Raw genomic sequence first — 26,150 nt, forward strand, 5'->3', positions numbered from 1 at the left:
GGGCCTGCAGGCCACTCTCAGCCATGTGCCCCCAAACAAAAACCACGGCCCTTTACTCTGGTAAAAAAACTCAACTGCCCCTCTTCTGGATGGCAAATTGCAGGAGCCACTTGGTACTACAAAACCAGCCCGACTTGGCAGTGGTCCCACCTTGGGTCTGGGAACCATCCTGTGTATCGTGCATTTTAAGGAGCCAGCTGACCACTCCCAGCCATATGCCCGCAAACACAACCCACGGCCCTTTTCTGTGGCAAACAAAACTCAGCTGCCCAGCTTCTGGATGGCAGATTGCAGGAGCCACTTGGCACTATCAAACCAGCCGGGCTATGCACTGGTGCTACCTTGGGTCTGGGAACCATCCTGCGTATTGTTGATGGTCAGGAGCCAGCCGACCACTCTCGGCCACAGACCCCAATCAAAAACACCGACCCGTTTCACAGGCAAAAAAAACTCAGCTGCCCCCCTTCTGGATGGGAGGTTGCAGAAGGCACTTGACACTGTCAAACCAGCCCGACTTGGCACTGGTGCCACCTTGGCTCTGGGAACCATGCTGCGTATCATGGATTTTCAAGAGCCAGCCGGCCACTGCCAGCCACAGGCCCCCAAACAAAAACCACAGCCCTTTTCTCTGGAAAACAAAAGTAAGCTGCCCCGCTTCTGGATGGCAGATTGCAGGAGCCACTTTGTACAATCAAACCAGCCCGACTTGGCACAGGTGCCACCTCTGGTCTGGGAACCATGCTGCGTATCGTGGATTCTAAGGAGCCAGCCGGCCACTCCCAGCCACAGGCCCCCAAACACAAACAACGGCGCTTTTCTTTGGAAAACAAAACTCGCCTGCACACATTTTGATGGCAGATTGCAGGAGCCACTTGGTACTATCAAACCAGCCCAACTTGGCACTGGTGCCACCATGGGTCTAGTCACCATCCTGCCTATCGTAGCTTTTCAGGAGCCAGCCGGTCACTCCCAGCCATAGGCCCCCAGACACAAACCTCGGCCCGTTTCCCTGGCAAACAAAAGTAAGCTGCCCCGCTTCTGGATGGCAGATTGCAGGAGCCACTTGGTACTATCAAACCAGCCCGACTTGGCACTGGTGCCACCTTGGCTCCGGGAACCATCCCGCGTATTGTGGAGTGTCAGGAGCCAGCCGACCACTCTCGGCCACAGTCCCCAATCAAAAACCACGGCCCGTTTCACAGGCAGAAGAAACTCAGCTGCCCCGCTTCTGGATGGGAGATAGCAGGAGGCACTTGACACTGTCAAACCAGCCCGACTTGGCACTGGTGCCACCTTGGCTCTGGGAACCTTGCTGCGTATCATGGATTTTCAGGAGCCAGCCGGCCACTGCCAGCCACAGGCCCCCAAACACAAACCACAGCCCTTTTCTCTGGCAAACAAAACTCAGTTGCCCCGCTTCTGGATGGCAGATTGCAGGAGCCACTTGGACCTATCAAACCAGCCTGACTTGGCACTGGTGCCACCTTAGCTCTGGGAACCATCCTGCGTATCGTGGATTTTATGAAGCCAGCTGGCCACTCCCAGCCACAGGCCCCCAAACACAAACAACGGCGCTTTTCCCTGGAAAACAAAACTCGCCTGACAACTGTTTGATGGCCGATTGCAGGAGCCACTTGGTACTATCAAACCAGCCCAACTTGGCACTGGTGCCACCATGGGTGTGGTCACCATCCTGCCTATCGTAGCTTTTCAGGAGCCAGCCGGTCACTCCCAGCCATAGGCCCGCAGACACAAACCTCGGCCCTTTTCCCTGGCAAACAAAAGTAAGCTGCCCCGCATCTGGATGGCAGATTGCAGGAGCCGCTTGGTACTACAAAACCAGCCCGACTTGGCAGTGGTGCCACCTTGGGTCTGGGAACCATCCTGCGTATCGTGCATTTTAAGGAGCCAGCTGACCACTCCCAGCCATATGCCCGCAAACACAACCCACGGCCCTTTTCTGTGGCAAACAAAACTCAGCTGCCCAGCTTCTGGATGGCAGATTGCAGGAGCCACTTGGCACTATCAAACCAGCCGGGCTATGCACTGGTGCTACCTTGGGTCTGGGAACCATCCTGCATATTGTGGATGGTCAGGAGCCAGCCGACCACTCTCGGCCACAGACCCCAATCAAAAACACCGACCCGTTTCACAGGCAAACAAAACTCAGCTGCCCCGCTTCTGGATGGGAGGTTGCAGAAGGCACTTGACACTGTCAAACCAGCCCGACTTGGCACTGGTGCCACCTTGGCTCTGGGAACCATGCTGCGTATCATGGATTTTCAAGAGCCAGTCGGCCACTGCCAGCCACAGACCGCAAAGAAAAACCACAGCCCTTTTCTCTGGAAAACAAAAGTAACCTGCCCCGCTTCTGGATGGCAGATTGCAGGAGCCACTTTGCACCATCAAACCAGCCCGACTTGGCACAGGTGGCTCCTCTGGTCTGGGAACCATGCTGCGTATCGTGGATTCTAAGGAGCCAGCCGGCCACTTCCAGCCACAGGCCCCCAAACACAAACCACGGCGCTTTTCCCTGGAAAACAAAACTCGCCTGCCAAATTTTGATGGCAGATTGCAGGAGCCACTTGGTACTATCAAACCAGCCCAACTTGGCACTGGTGCCACCATGGGTCTAGTCACCATCCTGCCTATCGTAGCTTTTCAGGAGCCAGCCGGTCACTCCCAGCCATAGGCCCCCAGACACAAACCTCGGCCCGTTTCCCTGGCAAACAAAAGTAAGCTGCCCCGCTTCTGGATGGCAGATTGCAGGAGCCACTTGGTACTATCAAACCAGCCCGACTTGGCACTGGTGCCACCTCTGGTCTGGGAACCATCCTGCGTATTATGGATTGTCAGGAGCCAGCCGACCACTCTCGGCCACAGTCCCCAATCAAAAACAACGGCCCGTTTCACAGGCAGAAGAAACTCAGCTGCCCCGCTTCTGGATGGGAGATAGCAGGAGGCACTTGACACTGTCAAACCAGCCCGACTTGGCACTGGTGCCACCTTGGGTCTGGGAACCTTGCTGCGTATCATGCATTTTCAGGAGCCAGCCGGCCACTGCCAGCCACAGGCCCCCAAACACAAACCACAGCCCTTTTCTCTGGCAAATAAAACTCAGCTGCCCCGCTTCTGGATGGCAGATTGCAGGAGCCACTTGGTACTATCAAACCAGCCCGACTTGGCATTGGTGCCACCTTAGCTCTGGGAACCATCCTGCATATCGTGGATTTTAAGAAGCCAGCTGGCCACTCCCAGCCACAGGCCCCCAAACAAAAACAACGGCGCTTTTCCCTGGAAAACAAAACTCGCCTGACAACTTTTTGATGGCAGATTGCAGGAGCCACTTGGTACTATCAAACCAGCCCAACTTGGCACTGGTGCCACCATGGGTCTGGTCACCATCCTGCCTATCGTAGCTTTTCAGGAGCCAGCAGGTCACTCCCAGCCATAGGCCCGCAGACACAAACCTCGGCCCTTTTCCCTGGCAAACAAAAGTAAGCTGCCCCGCTTCTGGATGGCAGATTGCAGGAGGCGCTTGGTACTATCAAACCAGCCCGACTTGGCACTGGTGCCACCTCTGGTCTGGGAACCATGCTGCGTAACGTACATTCTAAGGCGCCAGGAGGCCACTCCCAGCCTCAGCCCCCCAAACACAAACAACGGCGCTTTTCCCTGGAAAACAAAACTCGCCTGCCAACTTTTTGATGGCAGATTGCAGTAGCAACTTGGTACTGTCAAACCAGCCCAACTTGGCACTGGTGCCACCATGGGTCTGGTCACCATCCTGCCTATCGTAGCTTTTCAGGAGCCAGCCGGTCACTCCCAGCCATAGGCCCCCAGACACAAACCTCGGCCCGTTTCCCTTGCAAACAAAAGTAAGCTGCCCCGCTTCTGGATGGCAGATTGCAGGAGGTATTTAGTACAATCAAACCAGCCCGACATGGCACTGGTGCCACCTTGGCTCCGGGAACCATCCTGCCTATCGTGGATTTTCAGGGGCCAGCCGGTCACTCCCAGCCACAGGCCCCCAAACACAAACAACGGCGCTTTTCTTTGGAAAACAAAACTCGCCTGCCAAATTTTGATGGCAGATTGCAGGAGCCACTTGGTACTATCAAACCAGCCCAACTTGGCACTGGTGCCACCATGGGTCTAGTCACCATCCTGCCTATCGTAGCTTTTCAGGAGCCAGCCGGTCACTCCCAGCCATAGGCCCGCAGACACAAACCTCGGCCCTTTTCCCTGGCAAACAAAAGTAAGCTGCCCCGCTTCTGGATGGCAGATTGCAGGAGCCGCTTGGTACTATCAAACCAGCCCGACTTGGCACTGGTGCCACCTCTGGTCTGGGAACCATGCTGCGTAACGTACATTCTAAGGCGCCAGGAGGCCACTCCCAGCCTCAGGCCCCCAAACACAAACAACGGCGCTTTTCCCTGGAAAACAAAACTCGCCTGCCAACTTTTTGATGGCAGATTGCAGTAGCAGCTTGGTACTGTCAAACCAGCCCAACTTGGCACTGGTGCCACCATGGGTCTGGTCACCATCCTGCCTATCGTAGCTTTTCAGGAGCCAGCCGGTCACTCCCAGCCATAGGCCCCCAGACACAAACCTCGGCCCGTTTCCCTGGAAAACAAAAGTAAGCTGCCCCGCTTCTGGATGGCAGATTGCAGGAGGTATTTAGTACAATCAAACCAGCCCGACATGGCACTGGTGCCACCTTGGCTCCGGGAACCATCCTGCCTATCGTGGATTTTCAGGGGCCAGCCGGTCACTCCCAGCCATAGGCCCCCAGACACAAAACTCGGCCCGTTTCCCTGGCAAACAAAAGTAAGCTGCCCCGCTTCTGGATGGCAGATTGCAGGAGCCACTTTGCACCATCAAACCAGCCCGACTTGGCACTGGTGCCACCTCTGGTCTGGGAACCATCCTGCCTATCGTGGGTTTTCAGGGGCCAGCCCGCCCCTCTCAGCCATAGGCTCCCCAACTAAAACCACAGCCCTTTACACTGGCAAACAAAACTCAACTGCCCTTCTTCTGGATGGCAAATTGCAGGAGCCATTTGGTACTACAAAACCAGCCCAACTTGGCAATGGTGCCACCTTGGGTCTGGTCACCATGCTGCGTATCGTGGATTTTCAGGAGCCAGCTGGACACTGACAGCCATAGGCCCCCAAACACAAACAACGGCGCTTTTCTTTGGAAAACAAAACTCAACTGCCCCTCTTCTGGATGGCAAATTGCAGGAGCCACTTTGCACCATCAAACCAGCCCGACTTGGCACTGGTGCCACCTTGGATCTGGGAACCATCCTGCCTATCGTGGATTTTCAGGGGCCTGCAGGCCACTCTCAGCCATGTGCCCCCAAACAAAAACCACGGCCCTTTACTCTGGTAAAAAAACTCAACTGCCCCTCTTCTGGATGGCAAATTGCAGGAGCCACTTGGTACTACAAAACCAGCCCGACTTGGCAGTGGTCCCACCTTGGGTCTGGGAACCATCCTGTGTATCGTGCATTTTAAGGAGCCAGCTGACCACTCCCAGCCATATGCCCGCAAACACAACCCACGGCCCTTTTCTGTGGCAAACAAAACTCAGCTGCCCATCTTCTGGATGGCAGATTGCAGGAGCCACTTGGCACTATCAAACCAGCCGGGCTATGCACTGGTGCTACCTTGGGTCTGGGAACCATCCTGCGTATTGTGGATGGTCAGGAGCCAGCCGACCACTCTCGGCCACAGACCCCAATCAAAAACACCGACCCGTTTCACAGGCAAAAAAAACTCAGCTGCCCCCCTTCTGGATGGGAGGTTGCAGAAGGCACTTGACACTGTCAAACCAGCCCGACTTGGCACTGGTGCCACCTTGGCTCTGGGAACCATGCTGCGTATCATGGATTTTCAAGAGCCAGCCGGCCACTGCCAGCCACAGGCCCCCAAACAAAAACCACAGCCCTTTTCTCTGGAAAACAAAAGTAACCTGCCCCGCTTCTGGATGGCAGACTGCAGGAGCCACTTTGTACAATCAAGCCAGCCCGACTTGGCACAGGTGCCACCTCTGGTCTGGGAACCATGCTGCGTATCGTGGATTCTAAGGAGCCAGCCGGCCACTCCCAGCCACAGGCCCCCAAACACAAACAACGGCGCTTTTCTTTAGAAAACAAAACTCGCCTGCCAAATTTTGATGGCAGATTGCAAGAGCCACTTGGTACTATCAAACCAGCCCAACTTGGCACTGGTGCCACCATGGGTCTAGTCAACATCCTGCCTATCGTAGCTTTTCAGGAGCCAGCCGGTCACTCCCAGCCATAGGCCCCCAGACACAAACCTCGGCCCGTTTCCCTGGCAAACAAAAGTAAGCTGCCCCGCTTCTGGATGGCAGATTGCAGGAGCCACTTGGTACTATCAAACCAGCCCGACTTGGCACTGGTGCCACCTCTGGTCTGGGAACCATCCTGCGTATTATGGATTGTCAGGAGCCAGCCGACCACTCTCGGCCACAGTCCCCAATCAAAAACCGTTTCACAGGCAGAAGAAACTCAGCTGCCCCGCTTCTGGATGGGAGATAGCAGGAGGCACTTGACACTGTCAAACCAGCCCGACTTGGCACTGGTGCCACCTTGGGTCTGGGAACCTTGCTGCGTATCGTGCATTTTCAGGAGCCAGCCGGCCACTGCCAGCCACAGGCCCCCAAACACAAACCACAGCCCTTTTCTCTGGCAAATAAAACTCAGCTGCCCCGCTTCTGGATGGCAGATTGCAGGAGCCACTTGGTACTATCAAACCAGCCCGACTTGGCATTGGTGCCACCTTAGCTCTGGGAACCATCCTGCATATCGTGGATTTTAAGAAGCCAGCTGGCCACTCCCAGCCACAGGCCCCCAAACAAAAACAACGGCGCTTTTCCCTGGAAAACAAAACTCGCCTGACAACTTTTTGATGGCAGATTGCAGGAGCCACTTGGTACTATCAAACCAGCCCAACTTGGCACTGGTGCCACCATGGGTCTGGTCACCATCCTGCCTATCGTAGCTTTTCAGAAGCCAGTCGGTCACTCCCAGCCATAGGCCCGCAGACACAAACCTCGGCCCTTTTCCCTGGCAAACAAAAGTAAGCTGCCCCGCTTCTGGATGGCAGATTGCAGGAGCCGCTTGGTACTATCAAACCAGCCCGACTTGGCACTGGTGCCACCTCTGGTCTGGGAACCATGCTGCGTAACGTACATTCTAAGGCGCCAGGAGGCCACTCCCAGCCTCAGGCCCCCAAACACAAACAACGGCGCTTTTCCCTGGAAAACAAAACTCGCCTGCCAACTTTTTGATGGCAGATTGCAGTAGCAACTTGGTACTGTCAAACCAGCCCAACTTGGCACTGGTGCCACCATGGGTCTGGTCACCATCCTGCCTATCGTAGCTTTTCAGGAGCCAGCCGGTCACTCCCAGCCATAGGCCCCCAGACACAAACCTCGGCCCGTTTCCCTTGCAAACAAAAGTAAGCTGCCCCGCTTCTGGATGGCAGATTGCAGGAGGTATTTAGTACAATCAAACCAGCCCGACATGGCACTGGTGCCACCTTGGCTCCGGGAACCATCCTGCCTATCGTGGATTTTCAGGGGCCAGCCGGTCACTCCCAGCCATAGGCCCCCAGACACAAAACTCGGCCCGTTTCCCTGGCAAACAAAAGTAAGCTGCCCCGCTTCTGGATGGCAGATTGCAGGAGCCACTTTGCACCATCAAACCAGCCCGACTTGGCACTGGTGCCACCTCTGGTCTGGGAACCATCCTGCCTATCGTGGGTTTTCAGGGGCCAGCCCCCCCCTCTCAGCCATAGGCTCCCCAACTAAAACCACAGCCCTTTACACTGGCAAACAAAACTCAACTGCCCTTCTTCTGGATGGCAAATTGCAGGAGCCATTTGGTACTACAAAACCAGCCCAACTTGGCAATGGTGCCACCTTGGGTCTGGTCACCATGCAGCGTATCATGGATTTTCAGGAGCCAGCTGGACACTGACAGCCATAGGCCCCCAAACACAAACAACGGCGCTTTTCTTTGGAAAACAAAACTCAACTGCCCCTCTTCTGGATGGCAAATTGCAGGACGCACTTGGTACTACAAAAACAGCCTGACTTGGCACTGGTGCCACCTTGGGTCTGGGAACCATCCTACCTATCGTGGATTTTCAGGGGCCAGCCGGCCACTCTCAACCTTATGCCCCCAACACAAACCACGGCCCTTTTCTCTGGCAAACAAAACTCAACTGCCCCTCTTCTGGATGGCAAATTGCAGGAGCCACTTTGCACCATCAAACCAGCCCGACTTGGCACTGGTGCCACCTTGGATCTGGGAACCATCCTGCCTATCGTGGATTTTCAGGGGCCTGCAGGCCACTCTCAGCCATGTGCCCCCAAACAAAAACCACGGCCCTTTACTCTGGTAAAAAAACTCAACTGCCCCTCTTCTGGATGGCAAATTGCAGGAGCCACTTGGTACTACAAAACCAGCCCGACTTGGCAGTGGTCCCACCTTGGGTCTGGGAACCATCCTGTGTATCGTGCATTTTAAGGAGCCAGCTGACCACTCCCAGCCATATGCCCGCAAACACAACCCACGGCCCTTTTCTGTGGCAAACAAAACTCAGCTGCCCAGCTTCTGGATGGCAGATTGCAGGAGCCACTTGGCACTATCAAACCAGCCGGGCTATGCACTGGTGCTACCTTGGGTCTGGGAACCATCCTGCGTATTGTTGATGGTCAGGAGCCAGCCGACCACTCTCGGCCACAGACCCCAATCAAAAACACCGACCCGTTTCACAGGCAAAAAAAACTCAGCTGCCCCCCTTCTGGATGGGAGGTTGCAGAAGGCACTTGACACTGTCAAACCAGCCCGACTTGGCACTGGTGCCACCTTGGCTCTGGGAACCATGCTGCGTATCATGGATTTTCAAGAGCCAGCCGGCCACTGCCAGCCACAGGCCCCCAAACAAAAACCACAGCCCTTTTCTCTGGAAAACAAAAGTAAGCTGCCCCGCTTCTGGATGGCAGATTGCAGGAGCCACTTTGTACAATCAAACCAGCCCGACTTGGCACAGGTGCCACCTCTGGTCTGGGAACCATGCTGCGTATCGTGGATTCTAAGGAGCCAGCCGGCCACTCCCAGCCACAGGCCCCCAAACACAAACAACGGCGCTTTTCTTTGGAAAACAAAACTCGCCTGCACACATTTTGATGGCAGATTGCAGGAGCCACTTGGTACTATCAAACCAGCCCAACTTGGCACTGGTGCCACCATGGGTCTAGTCACCATCCTGCCTATCGTAGCTTTTCAGGAGCCAGCCGGTCACTCCCAGCCATAGGCCCCCAGACACAAACCTCGGCCCGTTTCCCTGGCAAACAAAAGTAAGCTGCCCCGCTTCTGGATGGCAGATTGCAGGAGCCACTTGGTACTATCAAACCAGCCCGACTTGGCACTGGTGCCACCTTGGCTCCGGGAACCATCCCGCGTATTGTGGAGTGTCAGGAGCCAGCCGACCACTCTCGGCCACAGTCCCCAATCAAAAACCACGGCCCGTTTCACAGGCAGAAGAAACTCAGCTGCCCCGCTTCTGGATGGGAGATAGCAGGAGGCACTTGACACTGTCAAACCAGCCCGACTTGGCACTGGTGCCACCTTGGCTCTGGGAACCTTGCTGCGTATCATGGATTTTCAGGAGCCAGCCGGCCACTGCCAGCCACAGGCCCCCAAACACAAACCACAGCCCTTTTCTCTGGCAAACAAAACTCAGTTGCCCCGCTTCTGGATGGCAGATTGCAGGAGCCACTTGGACCTATCAAACCAGCCTGACTTGGCACTGGTGCCACCTTAGCTCTGGGAACCATCCTGCGTATCGTGGATTTTATGAAGCCAGCTGACCACTCCCAGCCACAGGCCCCCAAACACAAACAACGGCGCTTTTCCCTGGAAAACAAAACTCGCCTGACAACTGTTTGATGGCCGATTGCAGGAGCCACTTGGTACTATCAAACCAGCCCAACTTGGCACTGGTGCCACCATGGGTGTGGTCACCATCCTGCCTATCGTAGCTTTTCAGGAGCCAGCCGGTCACTCCCAGCCATAGGCCCGCAGACACAAACCTCGGCCCTTTTCCCTGGCAAACAAAAGTAAGCTGCCCCGCATCTGGATGGCAGATTGCAGGAGCCGCTTGGTACTACAAAACCAGCCCGACTTGGCAGTGGTGCCACCTTGGGTCTGGGAACCATCCTGCGTATCGTGCATTTTAAGGAGCCAGCTGACCACTCCCAGCCATATGCCCGCAAACACAACCCATGGCCCTTTTCTGTGGCAAACAAAACTCAGCTGCCCAGCTTCTGGATGGCAGATTGCAGGAGCCACTTGGCACTATCAAACCAGCCGGGCTATGCACTGGTGCTACCTTGGGTCTGGGAACCATCCTGCATATTGTGGATGGTCAGGAGCCAGCCGACCACTCTCGGCCACAGACCCCAATCAAAAACACCGACCCGTTTCACAGGCAAACAAAACTCAGCTGCCCCGCTTCTGGATGGGAGGTTGCAGAAGGCACTTGACACTGTCAAACCAGCCCGACTTGGCACTGGTGCCACCTTGGCTCTGGGAACCATGCTGCGTATCATGGATTTTCAAGAGCCAGTCGGCCACTGCCAGCCACAGACCGCAAAGAAAAACCACAGCCCTTTTCTCTGGAAAACAAAAGTAACCTGCCCCGCTTCTGGATGGCAGATTGCAGGAGCCACTTTGCACCATCAAACCAGCCCGACTTGGCACAGGTGGCTCCTCTGGTCTGGGAACCATGCTGCGTATCGTGGATTCTAAGGAGCCAGCCGGCCACTTCCAGCCACAGGCCCCCAAACACAAACCACGGCGCTTTTCCCTGGAAAACAAAACTCGCCTGCCAAATTTTGATGGCAGATTGCAGGAGCCACTTGGTACTATCAAACCAGCCCAACTTGGCACTGGTGCCACCATGGGTCTAGTCACCATCCTGCCTATCGTAGCTTTTCAGGAGCCAGCCGGTCACTCCCAGCCATAGGCCCCCAGACACAAACCTCGGCCCGTTTCCCTGGCAAACAAAAGTAAGCTGCCCCGCTTCTGGATGGCAGATTGCAGGAGCCACTTGGTACTATCAAACCAGCCCGACTTGGCACTGGTGCCACCTCTGGTCTGGGAACCATCCTGCGTATTATGGATTGTCAGGAGCCAGCCGACCACTCTCGGCCACAGTCCCCAATCAAAAACAACGGCCCGTTTCACAGGCAGAAGAAACTCAGCTGCCCCGCTTCTGGATGGGAGATAGCAGGAGGCACTTGACACTGTCAAACCAGCCCGACTTGGCACTGGTGCCACCTTGGGTCTGGGAACCTTGCTGCGTATCATGCATTTTCAGGAGCCAGCCGGCCACTGCCAGCCACAGGCCCCCAAACACAAACCACAGCCCTTTTCTCTGGCAAATAAAACTCAGCTGCCCCGCTTCTGGATGGCAGATTGCAGGAGCCACTTGGTACTATCAAACCAGCCCGACTTGGCATTGGTGCCACCTTAGCTCTGGGAACCATCCTGCATATCGTGGATTTTAAGAAGCCAGCTGGCCACTCCCAGCCACAGGCCCCCAAACAAAAACAACGGCGCTTTTCCCTGGAAAACAAAACTCGCCTGACAACTTTTTGATGGCAGATTGCAGGAGCCACTTGGTACTATCAAACCAGCCCAACTTGGCACTGGTGCCACCATGGGTCTGGTCACCATCCTGCCTATCGTAGCTTTTCAGGAGCCAGCCGGTCACTCCCAGCCATAGGCCCGCAGACACAAACCTCGGCCCTTTTCCCTGGCAAACAAAAGTAAGCTGCCCCGCTTCTGGATGGCAGATTGCAGGAGGCGCTTGGTACTATCAAACCAGCCCGACTTGGCACTGGTGCCACCTCTGGTCTGGGAACCATGCTGCGTAACGTACATTCTAAGGCGCCAGGAGGCCACTCCCAGCCTCAGCCCCCCAAACACAAACAACGGCGCTTTTCCCTGGAAAACAAAACTCGCCTGCCAACTTTTTGATGGCAGATTGCAGTAGCAACTTGGTACTGTCAAACCAGCCCAACTTGGCACTGGTGCCACCATGGGTCTGGTCACCATCCTGCCTATCGTAGCTTTTCAGGAGCCAGCCGGTCACTCCCAGCCATAGGCCCCCAGACACAAACCTCGGCCCGTTTCCCTTGCAAACAAAAGTAAGCTGCCCCGCTTCTGGATGGCAGATTGCAGGAGGTATTTAGTACAATCAAACCAGCCCGACATGGCACTGGTGCCACCTTGGCTCCGGGAACCATCCTGCCTATCGTGGATTTTCAGGGGCCAGCCGGTCACTCCCAGCCACAGGCCCCCAAACACAAACAACGGCGCTTTTCTTTGGAAAACAAAACTCGCCGGCCAAATTTTGATGGCAGATTGCAGGAGCCACTTGGTACTATCAAACCAGCCCAACTTGGCACTGGTGCCACCATGGGTCTAGTCACCATCCTGCCTATCGTAGCTTTTCAGGAGCCAGCCGGTCACTCCCAGCCATAGGCCCCCAGACACAAACCTCGGCCCGTTTCCCTGGCAAACAAAAGTAAGCTGCCCCGCTTCTGGATGGCAGATTGCAGGAGCCACTTGGTACTATCAAACCAGCCCAACTTGGCACTGGTGCCACCTTGGGTCTGGGAACCATCCTGCGTATTGTGGAGTGTCAGGAGCCAGCCGACCACTCTCGGCCACAGTCCCCAATCAAAAACCACGGCCCGTTTCACAGGCAGAAGAAACTCAGCTGCCCCGCTTCTGGATGGGAGATAGCAGGAGGCACTTGACACTGTCAAACCAGCCCGACTTGGCACTGGTGCCACCTTGGCTCTGGGAACCTTGCTGCGTATCATGGATTTTCAGGAGCCAGCCGGCCACTGCCAGCCACAGGCCCCCAAACACAAACCACAGCCCTTTTCTCTGGCAAACAAAACTCAGTTGCCCCGCTTCTGGATGGCAGATTGCAGGAGCCACTTGGACCTATCAAACCAGCCTGACTTGGCACTGGTGCCACCTTAGCTCTGGGAACCATCCTGAGTATCGTGGATTTTATGAAGCCAGCTGGCCACTCCCAGCCACAGGCCCCCAAACACAAACAACGGCGCTTTTCCCTGGAAAACAAAACTCGCCTGACAACATTTTGATGGCAGATTGCAGGAGCCACTTGGTACTATCAAACCAGCCCAACTTGGCACTGGTGCCACCATGGGTCTGGTCACCATCCTGCCTATCGTAGCTTTTCAGAAGCCAGCCGGTCACTCCCAGCCATAGGCCCGCAGACACAAACCTCGGCCCGTATCCCTGGCAAACAAAAGTAAGCTGCCCCGCATCTGGATGGCAGATTGCAGGAGCCGCTTGGTACTACAAAACCAGCCCGACTTGGCAGTGGTGCCACCTTGGGTCTGGGAACCATCCTGCGTATCGTGCATTTTAAGGAGCCAGCTGACCACTCCCAGCCATATGCCCGCAAACACAACCCACGGCCCTTTTCTGTGGCAAACAAAACTCAGCTGCCCAGCTTCTGGATGGCAGATTGCAGGAGCCACTTGGCACTATCAAACCAGCCGGGCTATGCACTGGTGCTACCTTGGGTCTGGGAACCATCCTGCGTAGTGTGGATGGTCAGGAGCCAGCCGACCACTCTCGGCCACAGACCCCAATCAAAAACACCGACCCGTTTCACAGGCAAAAAAAAACTCAGATGCCCCCCTTCTGGATGGGAGGTTGCAGAAGGCACTTGACACTGTCAAACCAGCCCGACTTGGCACTGGTGCCACCTTGGCTCTGGGAACCATGCTGCGTATCATGGATTTTCAAGAGCCAGTCGGCCACTGCCAGCCACAGACCCCAAAGAAAAACCACAGCCCTTTTCTCTGGAAAACAAAAGTAACCTGCCCCGCTTCTGGATGGCAGATTGCAGGAGCCACTTTGCACCATCAAACCAGCCCGACTTGGCACAGGTGCCACCTCTGGTCTGGGAACCATGCTGCGTATCGTGGATTCTAAGGAGCCAGCCGGCCACTCCCAGCCACAGGCCCCCAAACACAAACCATGGCGCTTTTCCCTGGAAAACAAAACTCGCCTGCCAAATTTTGATGGCAGATTGCAGGAGCCACTTGGTACTATCAAACCAGCCCAACTTGGCACTGGTGCCACCATGGGTCTAGTCACCATCCTGCCTATCGTAGCTTTTCAGGAGCCAGCCGGTCACTCCCAACCATAGGCCCCCAGACACAATCCTCGGCCCGTTTCCCTGGCAAACAAAAGTAAGCTGCCCCGCTTCTGGATGGCAGATTGCAGGAGCCACTTGGTACTATCAAACCAGCCCGACTTGGCACTGGTGCCACCTTGGCTCCGGCAACCATCCTGCGTATTGTGGGTGGTCAGGAGCCAGCCGACCACTTTCGGCCACAGTCCCCAATCAAAAACAACGGCCCGTTTCACAGGGAGAAGAAACTCAGATAGCAGGAGCCACTTGGTACTATCAAACCAGCCCGACTTGGCACTGGTGCCACCTTAGCTCTGGGAACCATCCTGCATATCGTGGATTTTAAGAAGCCAGCTGGCCACTCCCAGCCACAGGCCCCCAAACACAAACAAGGCCGCTTTTCCCTGGAAAACAAAACTCGCCTGCCAACATTTTGATGGCAGATTGCAGTAGCACCTTGGTACTATCAAACCAGCCCAACTTGGCACTGGTGCCACCATGGGTCTGGTCACCATCCTGCCTATCGTAGCTTTTCAGGAGCCAGCCGGTCACTCCCAGCCATAGGCCCCCAGACACAAACCTCGGCCCGTTTCCCTTGCAAACAAAAGTAAGCTGCCCCGCTTCTGGATGGCAGATTGCAGGAGGTATTTAGTACAATCAAACCAGCCCGACATGGCACTGGTGCCACCTTGGCTCCGGGAACCATCCTGCCTATCGTGGATTTTCAGGGGCCAGCCGGTCACTCCCAGCCATAGGCCCCCAGACACAAAGCTCGGCCCGTTTCCCTGGCAAACAAAAGTAAGCTGCCCCGCTTCTGGATGGCAGATTGCAGGAGCCACTTTGCACCATCAAACCAGCCTGACTTGGCACTGGTGCCACCTCTGGTCTGGGAACCATCCTGCCTATCGTGGGTTTTCAGGGGCCAGTCGGCCCCTCTCAGCCATAGGCTCCCAAACTAAAACCACAGCCCTTTACACTGGCAAACAAAACTCAACTGCCCTTCTTCTGGATGGCAAATTGCAGGAGCCATTTGGTACTACAAAACCAGCCCAACTTGGCAATGGTGCCACCTTGGGTCTGGTCACCATGCTGCGTATCATGGATTTTCAGGAGCCAGCTGGCCACTGACAGCCATAGGCCCCCAAAAACAAACCACAGCCCTTTTCTCTGGAAAACAAAACTCAGCTGCCCCGCATCTGGATGGCAGATTGCAGGAGCCACTTGGTACTATCAAACCAGCCCAACTTGGCACTGGTGTCACCTTGGGTCTGGGAACCATGCTGCGTAACGTAGATTCTAAGTCCCCAGGCGGCCACTCCCAGCCACAGGCCCCCAAACAAAAACAACGGCGCTTTTCCCTGGAAAAGAAAACTCGCCTGCCAACTTTTTGATGGCAGATTGCAGGAGCCACTTGGTACTATCAAACCAGCCCAACTTGGCACTGATGCCACCATGGGTCTGGGAACCATCCTGCCTATCGTAGCTTTTCAGGAGCCAGCCGGTCACTCCCAGCCATAGGCCCCCAGACACAAGCCTCGGCCCGTTTCCCTGGCAAACAGAAGTAAGGTGCCCCGCTTCTGGATGGCAGATTGCCGGAGCTATTTATTACTCTTAAACCAGCCCCACTTGGCACTGGTGCCACCTTGGCTCTGGGAACCATCCTACCTATCGTGGATTTTCAGGGGCCAGCCGGCCACTCTCAACCTTATGCCCCCAACAGAAACCACGGCCCTTTTCTCTGGCAAACAAAACTCAACTGCCCCTCTTCTGGATGGCAAATTGCAGGACGCACTTGGTACTACAAAAACAGCCTGACTTGGCACTGGTGCCACCTTGGGTCTGGGAACCATCCTGCGTATCGAGCTTTTTAAGGCCCAGCCTGCCACTCCAAGGCATATGCTCCCAAAAACAAACCACGGACCTTTTCTCTTGCAAAAAAAATCAGGTGCCCCGCATCTGGATGGCAGATTGCAGGAGCCACTTTGCACCATCAAACGAGCCCGACTTGGCACTGGTGCCACCTTGGATCTGGGAACCATCCTGCCTATCGTGGATTTTCAGGGGCCAGCAGGCCACTCTCAGCCATGTGCCCCCAGACAAAAACCACGGCCCTTTACTCTGGTAAACAAAACTCAACTGCCCCTCTTCTGGATGGCAAATTGCAGGAGCCACTTGGTACTACAAAACCAGCCCGACTTGGCAGTGGTGCCACCTTGGGTCTGGTCACCATCCTGCGTATCGTGCATTTTAAGGAGCCAGCTGGCCACTCCCAGCCATATGCCCGCAAACACAACCCAGGGCCCTTTTCTGTGGCAAGCAAAACTCAGCTGCCCAGCTTCTGGATGGCAGATTGCAGGAGCCACTTGGCACTATCAAACCAGCCAGGCTATGCACTGGTGCTACCTTGGGTCTGGGAACCATCCTGCGTATTGTGGATGGTCAGGAGCCAGCCGACCACTCTCGGCCACAGACCCCAATCAAAAACACCGACCCTTTTCACAGGCAAAAAAAACTCAGCTGTCCCGCTTCTGGATGGGAGGTTGCAGAAGGCACTTGACATTGTCAAACCAGCCCGACTTGGCACTGGTGCCACCTTGGCTCTGGGAATCATGCTGCGTATCATGGATTTTCAAGAGCCAGCCGGCCACTGCCAGCCACAGGCCCCAAACAAAAACCACAGCCCTTTTCTCTGGAAAAGAAAAGTAACCTGCCCCGCTTCTGGATGGCAGACTGCAGGAGCCACTTTGCACCATCAAACCAGCCCGACTTGGCACAGGTGCCACCTCTGGTCTGGGAACCATGCTGCGTATCGTGGATTCTAAGGAGCCAGCCGGCCACTCCCAGCCACAGGCCCCCAAACACAAACCACGGCGCTTTTCCCTGGAAAACAAAACTCGCCTGCCAAATTTTGATGGCAGATTGCAGGAGCCACTTGGTGCTATCAAACCAGCCCAACTTGGCACTGGTGCCACCTTCGGTCTGGGAACCATGCTGCGTAACGTAGATTCTAAGGCGCCAGGAGGCCACTCCCAGCCTCAGCCCCCCAAACACAAACAACGGCGCTTTTCCCTGGAAAACAAAACTCGCCTGCCAACTTTTTGATGGCAGATTGCAGGAACCACTTGGTATTATCAAACCAGCCCAACTTGGCACTGGTGCCACCTTGGGTCTGGATACCATGCTGCGTATCGTCGATTCTAAGGAGCCAGCCGGCCACTCCCATCCACAGGCCCCCAAACACAAACAACGGCGCTTTTCCCTGGAAAACAAAACTCGCCTGCCATCTTTTTCATGGCAGATTGCAGGAGCCACTTGCTACTATCAAACCAGCCCAACTTGGCACTGGTGCCACCATGGGTCTGGTCACCATCCTGCCTATCGTAACTTTTCAGGAGCCAGCCGGTCACTCCCAGCCATAGGCCCTGAGACACAAACCTCGGCCCGTTTCCCTGGCAAACAAAAGTAAGCTGCCCCGCTTCTGGATGGCAGATTGCAGGAGCCACTTGGTACTATCAAACCAGCCCGACTTGGCACTGGTGCCACCTCTGGTCTGGGAACCATCCTGCGTATCGTCGATTCTAAGGAGCCATCCGGCCTCTCCCACCCACAGGCCCCCAAACACAAACAACGGCGCTTTTCCCTGGAAAACAAAAGTAAGCTGCCCCGCTTCTGGATGGCAGATTGCAGGAGCCACTTGGTACTATCAAACCAGCCCGACTAGGCACTGGTGCCACCTCTGGTCTGGGAAACATCCCGCGTATCGTGGATTCTAAGGAGCCAGTCGGCAACTCCCAGCCACAGGCCCCCAAACACAAACAACGGCCCGTTTCCCTGGCAAACAAAAGTAAGCTGCCCCGCTTCTGGATGGCAGATTGCAGGACGCACTTGGTACTATCAAACTAGCCCAACTTGGCACAGGTGTCACCTCTGGTCTGGGAACCATCCTGCGTATCATGGGTTCTAAGGAGCCAGTCGGCAACTCCCACCCACAGGCCCCCCGACACAAACCTCGGCCCGTTTCCCTTGCAAACAAAAGTAAGCTGCCCCGCTTCTGGATGGCAGATTGCAGGAGGTATTTAGTACAATCAAACCAGCCCGACATGGCACTGGTGCCACCTTGGCTCCGGGAACCATCCTGCCTATCGTGGATTTTCAGGGGCCAGCCGGTCACTCCCAGCCATAGGCGCCCAGACACAAAGCTCGGCCCGTTTCCCTGGCAAACAAAAGTAAGCTGCCCCGCTTCTGGATGGCAGATTGCAGGAGCCACTTTGCACCATCAAACCAGCCTGACTTGGCACTGGTGCCACCTCTGGTCTGGGAACCATCCTGCCTATCGTGGGTTTTCAGGGGCCAGTCGGCCCCTCTCAGCCATAGGCTCCCAAACTAAAACCACAGCCCTTTACACTGGCAAACAAAACTCAACTGCCCTTCTTCTGGATGGCAAATTGCAGGAGCCATTTGGTACTACAAAACCAGCCCAATTTGGCAATGGTGCCACCTTGGGTCTGGTCACCATGCTGCGTATGATGGATTTTCAAGAGCCAGCTGGCCACTGACAGCCATAGGCCCCCAAAAACAAACCACAGCCCTTTTCTCTGGAAAACAAAACTCAGCTGCCCCGCATCTGGATGGCAGATTGCAGGAGCCACTTGGTACTATCAAACCAGCCCAACTTGGCACTGGTGTCACCTTGGGTCTGGGAACCATGCTGCGTATCGTGGATTCTAAGTCCCCAGGCGGCCACTCCCAGCCACAGGCCCCCAAACAAAAACAACGGCGCTTTTCCCTGGAAAAGAAAACTCGCCTGCCAACATTTTGATGGCAGATTGCAGGAGCCACTTGGTACTATCAAACCAGCCCAACTTGGCACTGATGCCACCATGGGTCTGGGAACCATCCTGCCTATCGTAGCTTTTCAGGAGCCAGCCGGTCACTCCCAGCCATAGGCCCCCAGACACAAGCCTCGGCCCGTTTCCCTGGCAAACAGAAGTAAGGTGCCCCGCTTCTGGATGGCAGATTGCCGGAGCTATTTAGTACTCTTAAACCAGCCCCACTTGGCACTGGTGCCACCTTGGCTCTGGGAAACATCCTACCTATCTTGGATTTTCAGGGGCCAGCCGGCCACTCTCAACCTTATGCCCCCAACAGAAACCACGGCCCTTTTCTCTGGCAAACAAAACTCAACTGCCCCTCTTCTGGATGGCAAATTGCAGGACGCACTTGGTACTACAAAAACAGCCTGACTTGGCACTGGTGACACCTTGGGTCTGGGAACCATCCTGCGTATCGAGCTTTTTAAGGCCCAGCCTGCCACTCCAAGGCATATGCTCCCAAAAACAAACCACGGACCTTTTCTCTTGCAAAAAAAATCAGGTGCCCCGCATCTGGATGGCAGATTGCAGGAGCCACTTTGCACCATCAAACGAGCCCGACTTGGCACTGGTGCCACCTTGGATCTGGGAACCATCCTGCCTATCGTGGATTTTCAGGGGCCAGCCGGTCACTCCCAGCCATAGGCGCCCAGACACAAAGCTCGGCCCGTTTCCCTGGCAAACAAAAGTAAGCTGCCCCGCTTCTGGATGGCAGATTGCAGGAGCCACTTTGCACCATCAAACCAGCCTGACTTGGCACTGGTGCCACCTCTGGTCTGGGAACCATCCTGCCTATCGTGGGTTTTCAGGGGCCAGTCGGCCCCTCTCAGCCATAGGCTCCCAAACTAAAACCACAGCCCTTTACACTGGCAAACAAAACTCAACTGCCCTTCTTCTGGATGGCAAATTGCAGGAGCCATTTGGTACTACAAAACCAGCCCAACTTGGCAATGGTGCCACCTTGGGTCTGGTCACCATGCTGCGTATCATGGATTTTCAAGAGCCAGCTGGCCACTTACAGCCATAGGCCCCCAAAAACAAACCACAGCCCTTTTCTCTGGAAAACAAAACTCAGCTGCCCCGCATCTGGATGGCAGATTGCAGGAGCCACTTGGTACTATCAAACCAGCCCAACTTGGCACTGGTGTCACCTTGGGTCTGGGAACCATGCTGCGTAACGTAGATTCTAAGTCCCCAGGCGGCCACTCCCAGCCACAGGCCCCCAAACAAAAACAACGGCGCTTTTCCCTGGAAAAGAAAACTCGCCTGCCAACATTTTGATGGCAGATTGCAGGAGCCACTTGGTACTATCAAACCAGCCCAACTTGGCACTGATGCCACCATGGGTCTGGGAACCATCCTGCCTATCGTAGCTTTTCAGGAGCCAGCCGGTCACTCCCAGCCATAGGCCCCCAGACACAAGCCTCGGCCCGTTTCCCTGGCAAACAGAAGTAAGGTGCCCCGCTTCTGGATGGCAGATTGCCGGAGCTATTTAGTACTCTTAAACCAGCCCCACTTGGCACTGGTGCCACCTTGGCTCTGGGAACCATCCTACCTATCTTGGATTTTCAGGGGCCAGCCGGCCACTCTCAACCTTATGCCCCCAACAGAAACCACGGCCCTTTTCTCTGGCAAACAAAACTCAACTGCCCCTCTTCTGGATGGCAAATTGCAGGACGCACTTGGTACTACAAAAACAGCCTGACTTGGCACTGGTGCCACCTTGGGTCTGGGAACCATCCTGCGTATCGAGCTTTTTAAGGCCCAGCCTGCCACTCCAAGGCATATGCTCCCAAAAACAAACCACGGACCTTTTCTCTTGCAAAAAAAATCAGGTGCCCCGCATCTGGATGGCAGATTGCAGGAGCCACTTTGCACCATCAAACGAGCCCGACTTGGCACTGGTGCCACCTTGGATCTGGGAACCATCCTGCCTATCGTGGATTTTCAGGGGCCAGCAGGCCACTCTCAGCCATGTTCCCCCAAACAAAAACCACGGCCCTTTACTCTGGTAAACAAAACTCAACTGCCCCTCTTCTGGATGGCAAATTGCAGGAGCCACTTGGTACTACAAAACCAGCCCGACTTGGCAGTGGTGCCACCTTGGGTCTGGTCACCATCCTGCGTATCGTGCATTTTAAGGAGCCAGCTGGCCACTCCCAGCCATATGCCCGCAAACACAACCCATGGCCCTTTTCTGTGTCAAGCAAAACTCAGCTGCCCAGCTTCTGGATGGCAGATTGCAGGAGCCACTTGGCACTATCAAACCAGCCAGGCTATGCACTGGTGCTACCTTGGGTCTGGGAACCATCCTGCGTATTGTGGATGGTCAGGAGCCAGCCGACCACTCTCGGCCACAGACCCCAATCAAAAACACCGACCCTTTTCACAGGCAAAAAAAACTCAGCTGTCCCGCTTCTGGATGGGAGGTTGCAGAAGGCACTTGACATTGTCAAACCAGCCCGACTTGGCACTGGTGCCACCTTGGCTCTGGGAATCATGCTGCGTATCATGGATTTTCAAGAGCCAGCCGGCCACTGCCAGCCACAGGCCCCAAACAAAAACCACAGCCCTTTTCTCTGGAAAAGAAAAGTAACCTGCCCCGCTTCTGGATGGCAGACTGCAGGAGCCACTTTGCACCATCAAACCAGCCCGACTTGGCACAGGTGACACCTCTGGTCTGGGAACCATGCTGCGTATCGTGGATTCTAAGGAGCCAGCCGGCCACTCCCAGCCACAGGCCCCCAAACACAAACCACGGCGCTTTTCCCTGGAAAACAAAACTCGCCTGCCAACTTTTTCATGGCAGATTGCAGGAGCCACTTGGTGCTATCAAACCAGCCCAACTTGGCACTGGTGCCACCTTCGGTCTGGGAACCATCCTGCCTATCGTGGATTTTAAGGAGCCAGCCGGCTACTCCCAGCCACAGGCCCCCAACAAAAACCACGGCCCTTTTTTCTGGCAAACAAAACTTAGATGCCTCACTTCTGGATGGCAGATTGCAGGAGCCACTTGGTGTAATCAAACCAGCCCGACTTGGCACTGGTGCCACCTTGGGTCTGGGAACCATCCTGCGTATCGTGGATTCTAAGGAGCCAGCCGGCCACTCCCAGCCACAGGCCCCCAAACAAAATCAACGGCGCTGTTGCCTGGAAAACAAAACACGCCTCCCAACTTTTTGATGGAGTTTGCAGGAACCACTTGGTATTATCAAACCAGCCCAACTTGGCACTGGTGCCACCTCTGGTCTGGATACCATGCTGCGTATCGTGGATTCTAAGGAGCCAGCCGGCCACTCCCAGCCACAGGCCCCCAAACACAAACAACGGCGCTTTTCCCTGGAAAACAAAACTCGCCTGCCAACTTTTTCATGGCAGATTGCAGGAGCCACTTGGTACTATCAAACCAGCCCGACTTGGCACTGGTGCCACCATGGGTCTGGTCACCATCCTGCCTATCGTAGCTTTTCAGGAGCCAGCCGGTCACTCCCAGCCATAGGCCCTGAGACACAAACCTCGGCCCGTTTCCCTGGCAAACAAAAGTAAGCTGCCCCGCTTCTGGATGGCAGATTGCAGGAGCCACTTGGTACTATCAAACCAGCCCGAATTGGCACTGGTGCCACCTCAGGTCTGGGAACCATCCTGCGTATCGTGGATTCTAAGGAGCCATCCGGCCACTCCCACCCACAGGCCCCCAAACACAAACAACGGCGCTTTTCCCTGGAAAACAAAAGTAAGCTGCCCCGCTTCTGGATGGCAGATTGCAGGAGCCACTTGGTACTATCAAACCAGCCCGACTAGGCACTGGTGCCACCTCTGGTCTGGGAACCATCCCCCGTATCGTGGATTCTAAGGAGCCAGTCGGCAACTCCCAGCCACAGGCCCCCAAACACAAACAACGGCCCGTTTCCCTGGCAAACAAAAGTAAGCTGCCCCGCTTCTGGATGGCAGATTGCAGAAGCCACTTGGTGCTATCAAACTAGCCCAACTTGGCACTGGTGCCACCTCTGGTCTGGGAACCATCCTGCGTATCATGGGTTCTAAGGAGCCAGTCGGCAACTCCCAGCCACAGGCCCCCAAACACAAACCTCGGCCCGTTTCCCTGGCAAACAAAATTAAGCTGTCCCGCTTCTGGATGGCAGATTCCAGGACGCACTTGGTAGTATCAAACCAGCCCGACTTGGCACAGATGCCACCTCTGGTCTGGGAACCATCCTGCGTATCGTGGATTCTAATTAGCCAGCCGGCCACTCCCAGCCACAGGCCCCCAAACACAAACAACGGCGCTTTTCCCTGGAAAACAAAACTCGCCTGCCAACATTTTGATGGCAGATTGCAGGAGCCACTTGGTACTATCAAATAAGCCCAACTTGGCACTGGTGCCACCATGGGTCTGGTCACCATCCTGCCTATCGTAGCTTTTCAGGAGCCAGCCGGTCCCCCCCAGCCATAGGCCCCCAGACAAAAACCTCGGCCCGTTTCCCTGGCAAAAAAAAGTAAGCTACCCCGCTTCTGGATGGCAGATTGCAGGACGCACTTGGTAGTATCAAACCAGCCCAACTTGGCACTGGTGCCACCTTGGGTCTGGGAACCATCCTGCGTATCGTGGATTCTAAGGAGCCAGCCGGCCACTCCCAGCCACAGGCCCCCAAACACAAACAACGGCGCTTTTCCCTGGAAAACAAAACTCGCCTGCCAACTTTTTGATGGCGGATTGCAGGAGCCACTTGGTACTATCAAACCAGCCCAACTTGGCACTGGTGCCACCATGGGTCTGGTCACCATCCTGCCTATCGTAGCTTTTCAGGAGCCAGCCGGTCACTCCCAGCCATAGGCCCCCAGACACAAACCTCGGCCCGTTTCCCTGGCAAACAAAAGTAAGCTGCCCCGCTTCTGGATGGCAGATTGCAGGACGCACTTGGTAGTATCAAACCAGCCCGACTTGTCACTGGTGCCACCTCTGGTCTGGGAACCATGCCGCGTATCGTGGATTCTAAGGAGCCAGCCGGCCACTCCCAGCCACAGGCCCCCAAACACAAACAACGGCGCTTTTCCCTGGAAAACAAAACTCGCCTGCCAAATTTTGATGGCAGATTGCAGGAGCCACTTGGTACTATCAAAGCAGCCCAAATTGTCACTGGTGCCACAATGGATGTGGTCACCATCCTGCCTATCGTAGCTTTTCAGGACCTAGCAGGTCACTCCCAGCCATAGGCGCCCAGACACAAAGCTCGGCCCGTTTCCCTGGCACACAAAAGTAAGCTGCCCCGCTTCTGGATGGCAGATTGCAGGAACCACTTGGTACTATAAAACCAGCCCGACTTGGCGCTGGTGCCACCTCTGGTCTGGGAACCATCCTGCGTATCGTGGATTCTAAGGAGCCAGCCGGTCACTCCAGCCACAGGCCCCCAGACACAAACAACGGCGCTTTTCCCTGGAAAACAAAACTCGCCTGCCAACTTTTTGATGGCAGATTGCAGGAGCCACTTGGTACTATCAAACCAGCCCAACTTGGCACTGGTGCCACCATGGGTCTGGTCACCATCCTGCCTATCGTAGCTTTTCAGGAGCCAGCCGGTCACTCCCAGCCATAGGCCCCCAGTCACAAACCTCGGCCCGTTTCCCTGGCAAACAAAAGTAAGCTGCCCCGCTTCTGGATGGCAGATTGCAGGAGCCACTTGGTACTATCAAACCAGCCCAACTTGGAACTGGTGCCACCTTGGGTCTGGGAACCATGCTGCGCATCGCAGATTCTAAGGCGCCAGTCGGCCACTCCCAGCCACAGGCACCCAAACACAAACAACGGCGCTTTTCTCTGGCAAACAAAACTCAACTGCCCCTCTTCTGGATTGCAAATTGCAGGACGCACTTGGTACTAGAAAAACAGCCCCACTTGGCACTGGTGCCACCTTGGGTCTGGGAACCATCGTGCGTATCGATCTTTTTAATGAGACAGCCGGCCACTCCCAGCCATATGCCCCCGAACACAACCCACGGCCCTTTCCTCTGGCAAACAAAACTCAGCTGCACCGCTTCTGGATGGCAGATTGCAGGAGCCACTTGGTACTATCAAAACAGCACGACTTGGCACTGGTGCCACCATGGGTCTGGTCACCATCCTGCGTATTGTGGATTGTCAGGAGCCAGCTGAACACTCTCGGCCACAGACCCCAATCAAAAACAACGGCCCGTTTCACAGGCAAACAAAACTCAGCTGCCCCGCTTCTGGATGGGAGATTGCAGGAGGCACTTGACACTGTGAAACCAGCCCCACTTGGCACTGGTGCCACCTTGGGTCTGGGAACCATGCTGCGTATCATGGATTTTCAGGAGCCAGCCGGCCATTCCCAGCCATAGTCCCCCAAACAAAAACCACAGACTTTTTCTCTGGCAAACAAAATTCAGCTGCCCCACTTCTGGATGGCAGAGTGCAGGAGCCACTTGGGACTATCACACCAGCACAACATGGCACTGGTGCCACCTTGGATCTGGGAACCATCCTTCCTATCGTGGATTTTCAGGGGTCAGCCGGTCACTCTCAGCCATAGGCCCCAAACACAAACCACGGCCCTTTTCTCTGGAAAACAAAACTCAACTGCCCCTCTTCTGGATGGCAGATTGCAGGAGCCACTGGGTACTATGAAACCAGCCCTACTTGGCACTGGTGCCACCTTGGGTCTGGGAACCATGCTGCGTATCATGGATTTTCAGGAGCCAGCCGTCCACTGCCAGCCACAGGCCCCGAAACACAAGCAACAGCCTTTTTCTCTGGCAAACAAAATTCAGCTGCCCCGCTTCTGGATGGCAGATTGCAGGAACCACTTGGTACTAACAAACCAGCCCGACTTGGCACTGGTGCCACCTTGGGTCTGGGAACCATCCTGCGTATCGTGGATTCTAAGCAGCCACCCGGCCACTCCCAGCCATAGGCCCCAAAACACACACAACGGCGCTTTTCCCTGGAAAACAAAACTCGCCTGCCAACTTTTTG

This window comes from Melospiza melodia, chromosome 6 (genome assembly GCF_035770615.1).
Source record: "Melospiza melodia melodia isolate bMelMel2 chromosome 6, bMelMel2.pri, whole genome shotgun sequence".
NCBI lineage: Eukaryota > Metazoa > Chordata > Aves > Passeriformes > Passerellidae > Melospiza > Melospiza melodia.